This window comes from Mauremys mutica, chromosome 9, assembly GCF_020497125.1.
Source record: "Mauremys mutica isolate MM-2020 ecotype Southern chromosome 9, ASM2049712v1, whole genome shotgun sequence".
Taxonomy (NCBI): domain Eukaryota; kingdom Metazoa; phylum Chordata; order Testudines; family Geoemydidae; genus Mauremys; species Mauremys mutica.
This window is the reverse complement of record NC_059080.1, coordinates 89,462,945-89,473,614: the sequence shown is the minus strand read 5'-3', so window position 1 is coordinate 89,473,614 and position 10,670 is coordinate 89,462,945. Positions and strand designations below refer to the sequence as shown.

Sequence of the window (10,670 nt, the reverse complement as noted above, 5' to 3'; positions counted from 1 at the left end):
ATCTGGCTCCCTACAGACACAGAGGACAAATAAGAGGGTCTGTCAGGATCCCTGGTTAAAATTACACAATGTCCCCTGCAGTGAAATTCATGCCTGTCTGTGTTGAGGCCCACACCAGGCCTAAGTAGGACTTACACAGTGATCAGGCCTTGTGCAACCCTGCACAGGGGTAAGTTTTACCTACAATGACTGTTTTGCACAAAGCAAGAGTTAAATATAAGTGGGTTCTCCTGAATAAGCAAAAAGCAACCACTGCATAGGTGCTGGAACTAGGGGTGCTGCTGCACCACCTGGCATGGAGGTTTCCATCATATTCAGGGTTTACAATTTGGTTCAATGGCACTCAGCTTCCCCCCCGCCACATACTATACAAATTGTTCCAGTACCCCTGCTTCGCTGTATAACCCTTATAGAGTGATTCCCAACTACATGTATCCTACCAACAGTTCTACTGCACTCACCATTCTTTGTCCTTCAGGACCTGCCAAACGCCGTGCTGTAAGCTACATGGTATAGACAACCACCCATCAGTGTCTTACCTGTTGTCAAAGGCAGACCGTGGATCAGGTAGCGGATGTGTATTCCTTACTTGGACATCTCTCATACTGTAATGAACTAATTTTGGGCCAGATCCTCACCTGATGTAAAGTGACATAGCTCCACTGAGTTCACAGGCAAGTATCCATTGAGTTTAGTGGATGGATGTTGATTTACATCAGCTGAGAGTCCAGCCCTTAAAGTTTAAGAGTCAAATTCTGTTCTCTAACACATGCACAAAACTCCCATCCAAGGACAGAATTTGATCCTACTCAAGTAAGCTTATTGTTTATCAGCAAGGACCCTCTTGGTAAAACTTTTTTCCTTCTGCATAAACAGACCAAAGATAACATTAAGAAAACTGCCTCCGTTTCATTAGAACCTGTTGATAGGAGAGAGAGAGATTCATTTGTAGGAGTTGCTGTGTTTGCAGCAATTTAATCTCATGTTTCTTATTATTGGATATCCTTGTATGTGGGCCTGACTGGCTTTTCCAAAAAGTCACACTGTGTGTAGGCTGAAAGGGGCTGCACAGATTCAAATATTTTGTTACACTCTGTGGATGGTTTATCTAAGGAGTAGGAACCAAGGACACTCTGCACAGAGCACTATGAAAGATGAAGAGGGGAAAAAACAGCACAGAGTCAGGGTAATACCAGGAAATGCTTCTGAGTCATTAGCTGCAAGGCTGATTTCTTTGCTCACTAAACAGAGATGGGCAGCAGGTCAGTGACATGTCACAAAAAAATTCCAAGAAAACCAGGAGGTTTCACGTTTTACTTACAAAGTTATTGATAATCATCTTCTTTAAAATTAGGGCTAAATCTGAGCTAGTTTTAAAATGGATCCAGATTAAGCCTGTAATTGTGATGTAAACAGACAAAACTATGGGTGGATTTGTTTATTTTCTGTGTACTGCAGCTTTCAATTTCTAATTCCTAAATGTCTGCTTATGTGGAGACTTCATCAACCACTTTGTTTGCAGAGCTGATTTTAACCTGAAACAGACAAGATTTGTACGCGCCTCCCACACCACCACCTCTCATCAGGATGTCACTTTTATTGTTGTTTGCCTTCATCAAAAATAAGAGGTAATTTTACACAGGAAATGCATGCATGGTGGATCTATGTGAATGAAAGCAAAACAATCAATCTATCAAAATTGTGTTTATATAGGGACAGTTCCTTAGCTGTGGTAAATCAGCATAGCTCCATTCATTTCAATGGAGCTAGACAATTTACTCTAGCTGAGGCTCTGACCCATGGTTTAGCCATGCATCCATTTATGTTCTTGTCTCAAAATGTTTGGCATTGCTGTTCAAGTTTGCAACCTTTTTTAACGGATACCATCTGATGGCTTTATTTTTATCTCTAGTGGCAAAAAATGGTATTTGACTACTGGCAGTAACGTATATCCACATTTTGTTAGTCTTATTCCAGTGAGCTAATAAGTGAAACATAGAAAGATTGTAAACTCTTCAGGGTAGGGACCATGTTTACCTCTGTGTTTGTACAGCACCTAACACCACAGTGCCCTGATACTGTGCTAATGTTAAACCAGGACATCTCTTGGAAACTTCAGGAATTAGTGGTGTTCAAGTCATTGCACATTTGAGCCCCCTAGTGAAGAAAAGCCATACATTAGATGTCGATTCAACTAAATTCATATAATAAACGCACTTGTCATATGAATAAATCCCTGCTGGTTTGGTGTTTATTCTTAGCTGAATAGGATTAATGTTATAAAGATTATAAATTCTGTACAAATAACAGAGTATATGTATATAAGGGAGAGTAGATACTATATTATGAGTGGTCCTGGTCCCATTGAAATCAATGGTAAAACTCCCATTGACTTCAATGGGACCATGATTTCAGCCTATATATATTAAGGGAAATTTTCTCCAGTGGTCACCATATTCTTAAAACTTCATTCAAAGCCTGTTGAAGTCAATGGGTGTCTTGCCTTCAAATTCACTGGGCTTTGAATCACACCCTTGTTTTGGACTTGATCTGGCAAACCTTTACTCACACCCTATTCACTTAAGTGAATTCAAGGGGACTCATGTCACGAGTAAGGATTCATTCCAAGAAATAGGGTTTGCAGGATCGAATCATCGCCTAATTCTTCCGACGGTGAAGTATCTACAAACCTTCACCTTCAAATTAGTGACATTTCATTGCAATGAGCTGTGCTCATTGCTTTGCTGTATTGTAATATGGTATTTAGGGAGATGGCTGATACTGTGGCTCATCTAAACCTGGAGATTTGAATATTTTGAAGTGAACATAATGGATTGCTCAGCTGTACATAAGGAATGTAGTCGAGTGAGAGAATATTTCAGTGCAACCAAGTTCTCTCCTTTAAACACAGATCTCAGTCTTGCCTTATTTGGTGGCCACTCTCCTAACTTACAAATTACTGTAACTGTACATTGAAGGAGTAAAGCACCATTCAGCTAGTGATGACTGAGGCCTGGTCTATCTTGGGGGCGGGGGGAATCAACCTAAGATACACAATTTCAGCTACGAGAATGGCATAGCTGAAGTCGACGTATGTTAGGTCGACTTACCTCACGTCCTCATGGCATGGGGTCGACTGCCGCCACTCCCCCATCAACTCCGCTTCTGCCTCTCGCCGCGGTGGAGAACAGGAGTCTACAGCAGAGAGATTGGGGATTGATTTATCGTGTCTACACTCGATGCGATAAATCTATCCCGATAGATTGATCACTACCCGCCAATCTGGTGGGTAGTGTAGACGTACTCTAACAGGGTCAACTGACCCAAGCAACCAATGAGAAACATCTTTAGTTTGCTATAGCATCAGAGACACATCTATGGATGCACAGATGAGAGCACTAGTTTTCTGGATAGAAGCAGCTGTAGTATGGCCCTATAGTAGCGATAAAACAAACTGTTGTATTTTAATCCATGAAGTTTATTGAATGGCTGTCTGTCTGTCTGTCTGGCTTCAGTATAGTAGTTGAATATTAATTTGTCATGATTTTCAGCTGCCATTAAAAATGCAGACCATGTCCTTCTGTAGGACGGTGTTAACCCACAGATGCTCCTTAGGCACAGGATGCTGTTGCTCTGACACCAAACATGTTTTTTCCAGAATACTGCTCAACTCCTTCTTTGTGATCAACCACAACTCTAGGTAGTTAATGCTAATTATAAAGCTGTGCTTCATTTTCTTCAAGGTCTTTCCACGGAGATTCTGCCACCTCCTCCAGTAAGGAAATGCAAGTGGTAATGATTCAAAAGCTCCGGTCAGAGGCCACTAGCTCTGCAAATCAGCCTATTACCCTGTCAAGGCTGATTCCCAACTCTGGCACTCCGAGTGCAGAAGGTGGGGCCCACAATTATTCTAAAAATTAATACTGGCCCCTCCAGGCTTATATTAAACTCCCACGGTTACAGCTTTTCTCTGACCTTGGATGGGTAGATGCTGCCATCACCCAAGTGCAGAACCCCTTTGAGAGCCCAGGAAGGAGCACTTGGGAATTCCTTCCTGTGGAGTACCCTCAAGCCTTTTTGCCCCCACCTCCGGGGAAGAGCTGAGAAAGAAAACAAAGGAAATCAGCTGTTGCCACCAGCTAATTAAACAACATGTGCACAAACCTTTTAGGACACAAAATCCAATCCTGTTCTGAAAAAAGGTAAATTTTATTAAAAATAAAAAGAAAATACATTGAAAACGCAGGCTATTGCTAGATTTAAAAAACCCACTTACAAAAATTCAGCATCAAGCATGACCTTCTTGAGGTCCAGCTTAACGGTTACCAGCAAAACAAAAACATTTGGGGTTAGCACAGAGGAGTCCACAAGCCATAAAGAAATAAAAAGAAATAAACCTAATTGCATCTTCCTAGACATTTCCTGATCTACTTACATATCTGGGGGTTTCAAGTGAGTAGTTTATAGATATGATTCAAATTATTTTTTATATCTGGCCCCAAGCTTCTTACAGTATAGTTGCTCTGTCCCTTCTCTCCAGGAGAACAATATAGACAGATAAAGGAGAAGTTCCCCCCCCCATTTAAAAAAGTTCTAGCCTTCCCATTGGATCTTTTGGTCATGTGCCCGCTCCCTTCCTTTTACCTACGCAGGGAGACGTTTTAACCGTTTACAGGTAAAGCAAGTACAGAACAGCTAGTAAGAGGGATTTTATAGCTAACTGTCTGGCTTGGGTCCATAAAAGGGAGCTCCACCCCCACCCCCTTCATTTATCACATACCTTCATCCAGAAGGTCGTACCAGTTGATATTTCAGAACCACTGGGGGGCTTTGTGGAACATTTATAGAGTTTTGTGCTGCTGAAAAAGCTTCAGTAAACACAGAAAAGCCCACAGTGTTGTAAAGCTAGAGTCCTCGTTGTCCTGGGAGGATCAGCTGGCTCTTTCCTTTGCATTGTTCTACTTTTGAAAATAGTTCTCGTAGGGCAAGTGCAAAAACTGGTTTAATACATTACTGACTGGGGGCTGCAAAATGGGGGCTCTATACTTCACCCCATCCCTCCACCCAATTCCGGCTGCCGGACAACCAATCCTTACTTCATACTTCCCATTCACTGCTTAAGAAATGAGTAAGGGTTGCAGTATCTAGCCCATATAATTGACACCACAACAGTCCTGGTTAATAAATGCTGCAGACTGTTAGTCTGGGCAATCTTGTGAGAAGAGATTGTCATGCACAATAGAAAAAAGTGGGACAGGGTTGAAATTACATGTGTCTGATCCATCAGCAGGCATTCCAGTTAAGGAGGTTACCTGCAATAAGCAATTGCTGGGTTCTCTAATCTCTCTCTTCTCTAATATCTTTAGGGTTCAAAGCTCATGTGTCTGCTCATGCCAGAGTTCTATCTTAGCTCCTGCATCAGTCTCTGACTCAGCCGCCTCATCACAATCACTTGTCAATTTCTTCACAGGGGTTGTAGAGTTCCTGTCAGAGTCCTCAGGCATAAAATTGCTTTCGGAGTCAGTGCTGAAAGCCATTGCAGGCTGTGAACTAGATAAGCTCTCGTGCATCCTGTAAGCCGCTATCTACTGTGTTACCATATTAACTATACCAAACTTGGGACAGAACTACAATCCTACGGGATTAACATGGCATTATTCCTAGACACTGTACGCTGGGGACTGAGTCAGCATTTCTAGGCTGTAATTCCAGTTCTGCCACAATGTGACATGGGACCAGGAATCCCATGCAAATCACTGTGCATTTCTGTGTTTCAGATTAACCATTTGTAAAGGGGGCCGTGAGACCATTAATGGGGCCAGATTCTGCTGTTACATCCATACACCTCTAACGACATTCCCCAAGATGGGCCAAACTGGGAATGATGGCAGCTATGACTTTGGGTGCCATAAGAGCTGAAACCAGAACTGGGATCACGAAGAGAAGAGTCCCCTCCTTTGGCTGCTTGTTGGGACACACACTAAATGCAATGAAACAAAGTAAACAGCGGCAACACAGAGCATGGACAATGTACATCCAGTGAGCATAGAGCTTGTGCATAAGTGTAAGAGAGATTGTTGATTCAGCTGGTGCGCACACCCAGCAGGGCAGGGGTTAACAGTCTCTAGCGTGCTTTGTGCTGACAACTAGTTCATGAAGTGTGACTTGGTTTTGAGCCCAAACACCCACAGAAAAGTTGAGCAACAATGGACCGTGGAGCTTGCAGAAATGACTCATAACTGGCCTCAGCTGCCTGACCTTCCACCATATGTGGGCATCCCTCAGCAGGTGACCGCTACCATAACGTAATGGCAAAACCAAAGAAAACTGCTGGGTTACAAATAAAGTAAGGGCAAAAGGGACCCTGTCTAAGTAAAATATACGAAGGATTATGCCTATTTTTTTAGCAGTGCAATAGTTTTGTTTCACTTGGCTTCGTTGCTTTTGCATATGCACCATAGAGAAGTTGTAGCATTTTACATACATTCAGCACCGAGGGTCAATGTTGGGATATTGAAAGTCTTTTTCCTGAGTGTCTGGCTGGAGAGTCTTGCCCGCATGCTCGGGGTTCAGCTGATCACCATATTTGGGGTCGGGAAGGAATTTTCCTCCAGGGTAGATTGGCAGTGGCCCTGGAGGTTTTTCGCCTTCCTCCGCAGCATGGGGCAGGGGTCGCTTGCTGGAGGATTATCTGCTACTTGAAGTCTTTAAATCAGGATTTGGGGACTTCAACAGCTGAGTCAAGGGAGAGAATTATTTCAGGAGTGGGTGGGTCAGCTTTTGTGGCCTGCATCTTGCGGGAGGTCAGACTAGATGATCATAATGGTCCCTTCTGATCTTAAGTTCTATGATTCTATGATTCTATGAGCATGAAGCAAAAGATGTTAGAGCAGGAGCTGGTATCTGCCATGGCTGTCTGAATTGTTCCATGGTTCATAACATCAAGGATAGGTAAAGGGACTGTTGATGTGTCAACACTGTCTCTAGTGCCTTGCATTGCTGGTGTAGGTCCTCTTCAGGGCTGACCTTACCATGAGGCCAACTGAGGCGGCCGCCTCAGGTGCCAGACTCTTGGGGGGCAATTGTGTCTGCTGCTGGTGCATATGTATTCTCTCTGCTTTAGATGCACAGAGATGGTGGAGTGCTGTCCTGGAGAAAGGAGGGCACAAGAGACACAACAGGCAGGCAGGAGAAATGGTGAGAGAGAATAACAGAAAGAAGCAGGAGCTGCAGAGACAGAGAGAGGAGGAGGAGCCTTTTATGTACCTCTCTAGCATCCCTAGGAGCCTGGACTGATTAACACCAGCTTCTCAGGGAGCTTCCTGTTTCCTGCTGCATCCCTGAACCCACATGAGGAGAACAGGCAGCCAGCTGAAGTAGTGGGAGCCAGTTAGGCCCTTAAGAGGCTGATATCATCCCTCCCTCAGGCCCTGCTACCAGCCTGCTTATTTGTCCCCTTCAATTGAATGTTGAGAGCCACTATAGCTGGCACAGAACAGCAGTCATGAGTGAAAGAAGAAAACACCCCTCTGGGGCAGCATTCAGAAAAAGAAAGAAAGGAAAGGAAGCTTTTCTATCTAAGCAGGAAGGAGCTCTCCTGAGATACACAGACACAAATGTTCATGGTGAGCCTTCCGGCCTCAGTGAGGATATGAGTGGTAAGGAGATGCCTGATCTTCCAGTTAGTCAGGGTGCAGGTGACCTGGCAGCTACTGCAGCATCCATATCTCCATCTCAAATGGATGTAACCATGGACCTTCATGAAGAAAAGTGTAGATCAGAGAAGGGTGTGATGGAGGCGCAAGAAACAGCTGCTGCTGAGTTTAGTTCCTTCAGTTGAGATGATCCAGGACTGTGGACCCACTTGAGTAGTAGCCTGCGGGACTTCCTTGTACTGTATGGGCCACAGCAAGTGAAAAACTTCATGTTCCACAAAGACAATGAAAATAGAAGTTTCCATCCAACACATTACTGGTGTGAAATCCCCAATGGTAACAAAGTGAAGAGGCCAGGGCTTATGTACTCAAAAACCCAGAATGCTGCATACTGTTTTTGTTGCAAACTCTTCCAGTCTAATGTTCCAGCCACACTGGGTTCTACAGCAACAAAGGACTGGAAAAATCTGGCTAGAAACCTGGCATGCCATGAGAAGGCAGCAAATCACCAGAGAGCATTCCATAGGTGGAAAGAGCTTGAGATGAGACTAAGGTTAAAGGCCACCACAGATGATCAACATCAAGAGAAGATTGTATCAGTGTCTCTTTACTGGCAAAATGTTCTGAAAAGGCTCATTGCCATTGTGAGAATGCTTGCTACCCAAAACCTAGCACTGTGTGGCACTTCAGATCAGCTGTATGTGCCGAACAATGGAAACTTCCTTAAAATTGTGGCGCTGATGGCTGAGTTTGATGCTGTACTCCAGGAGCATCTAAGAAGAGTCACCACCCAAGAAATGTACACACACCATTATCTTGGAAAAACAATTCAAAACGAGATCATACAGTTACTGGCAACAAAAGTCAAACAGAAGATTGTGGTAGATCTGAAGTCAGCAAGATATTACTCTGTTCTGCTGGACTGCACACCTGACATCAGCCATATGGAACAAATGACTTTAATGGTGCGTTTTATAACAACAACGGAACCTAGTGAAAATGTCTCTGCAATGGTGACTATCAGAGCATTTTCTAGAATTTATTAACATTGATGATACTTCAGGAGCAGGTATGACAAATGTGCTTCTTAAAAAGCTGGAAGATACAGTAATTGCAATAGCTGACGAGAGGTCAGGGCTATGATAATGGTGCCAACATGAGAGGAAAGAACAGAGGAATTCAGACACGGATCCGAGAGTTAAACCCTCGAGCTTTTTTTGTCCCATGCAGTTCCCATTCATTGAACTTGGTGGTCAGTGACGCAGCATCAGCTTCTAGTGAGGCTGCTGAATTTTTTAATGTAATTCAATGCATCTATGTATTTTTCTCTGCATCAACTCATAGATGGCAAAATTTGAAGCAACATCTGGGAACATCCTCTCTGACACTGAAACCACTGAGTGACACATGATGGGAAAGTCGAGTGGAGGCAATAAAGCCTATCAAACACCGGATTGGGAAGATAGATGATGCCACAGTTGCCATTATGGAGGATAGTACTGTGACAGGAACTGTTCGTGGGAGAACAGTGGCAGAGGGAAATGGAATCACCAGAAACATACATAACTTCAAAATTTCTGTGTGGCTTAATGTTGTGGCATGACATACTGTTTGAAATAAATGATGTAAGCAAGAGACTCCAAGGTGTTGACCTTGATATATCTGGAGCAATGAAACACCTGGACAAAGCAAAGCCATACCTACAGTCTTACCGGTCAAATGAGGAATTTCAAAACGTTTTGAAGAGTGCACAGAAGTTGGCAGAGGAACTTCACACTGAAGCTATTTTCCCACCCATTCAAGAATACAGGAGTCACCGAAGAAGACGACCTTTTGATTACGAGGCACGGGATAATCCCATAAGAGACCCCAAACAACAATTCAAAGTTGAATTCTTTAACCAAGTGCTAGATTGTGCAATACAATCAGTTGAAAAACATTTCAGAGGGTTTGGACTCAGGCCCATCTCTAATATTGACTTTGCTCCAGTGGGATAGAAGCTTGTAAAAAAATTGACTTATCTTTTAAATAATTCTTGTGTAATAAAATTGCATTAAAACCCATGAGACAATGTAGATAAAGCTTGATGGTTTTGGACAGGAAGATTGAAACATCAAGATTCTGGATGGATTTATTCCTGAAGAAAAGCCTGCAAAATCATGCACTCAATGCTGCCCATTCTTGCTACTTCAATTTGTCTTATGAAAAGCTCAGGAGAACATTTCTCCAAAGATTTAGTGATGAAAGATAAACGTTATTTGAAATAAAGAACAGATGTTAACAGAAACCTATGTGAAAAACATTACACAGAGGCAAAAACTTTTGGCTTGAAAGATCTGTCTCCATTTTAATGGAGTTGCTTCATTTTGGTTATAAACATTAATATTTGATTATTAAACTCATTTAAATAAATTTAGTGCACTTACTTTAATCTGACTTTAATTACATGTAGAAAGGAAAGCAATTCAGTATAGTAATTAAATCCAGTCGTATCCTATTTGGATTGCATGATATGGGATCATACTGGGAAATCTATATTCAGGACCTTGGGTCAAGTGTCCTTGTTCATATGTTTGTTATTTTTATCTCAATCCCTAGTTACACAGAGACAAAGGACAACATTCTGAGTAGATGTAAAATGGTGTTAATTATACTGAGGAAAGTGGGTCTAGATTGGTGTAATTTAGAAGCTGTGAGGCTGGAAGAGAAGGTAAGCTCAGAAAGAAAGAGAAAAAGCAAAGAAGGTATGGAAAGTTTCAGCTGAGAAGTGCCCCCACCTTAACCACTAATTGCTACCTTGTAATGAGTTCGGTCCAAATTCTGCTAACTACGCCCTGTGAAGATTTTGGGTGTAAAGGGCCAGGAGCAGATGTAAAGTTAGAATTTAGCTCTCAGGGTGAAATCCTGGCCTCCCTGAAGTCAATGGTGTGACAGGTTCCCCCAGGGTGCTACCTGGAACTGGGTAAGCACTGAGTCCCCCTGACCCACCAGCCTGGGCTCCCTTTACACTGAACT

General features: G+C 42.8%; 1 long non-coding RNA gene across 1 annotated transcript; it reads left to right on the top strand.

Moving 5' to 3' along the window:
- Positions 1-1,108: 1,108 nt before the first annotated feature.
- Positions 1,109-6,275, top strand: LOC123377792. The gene is made up of 3 exons (XR_006582333.1): positions 1,109-1,262; positions 1,523-1,628; positions 5,778-6,275. It is a non-coding gene; the product is annotated as an uncharacterized LOC123377792 (long non-coding RNA).
- The last annotated feature ends 4,395 nt before the right edge of the window (positions 6,276-10,670 follow it).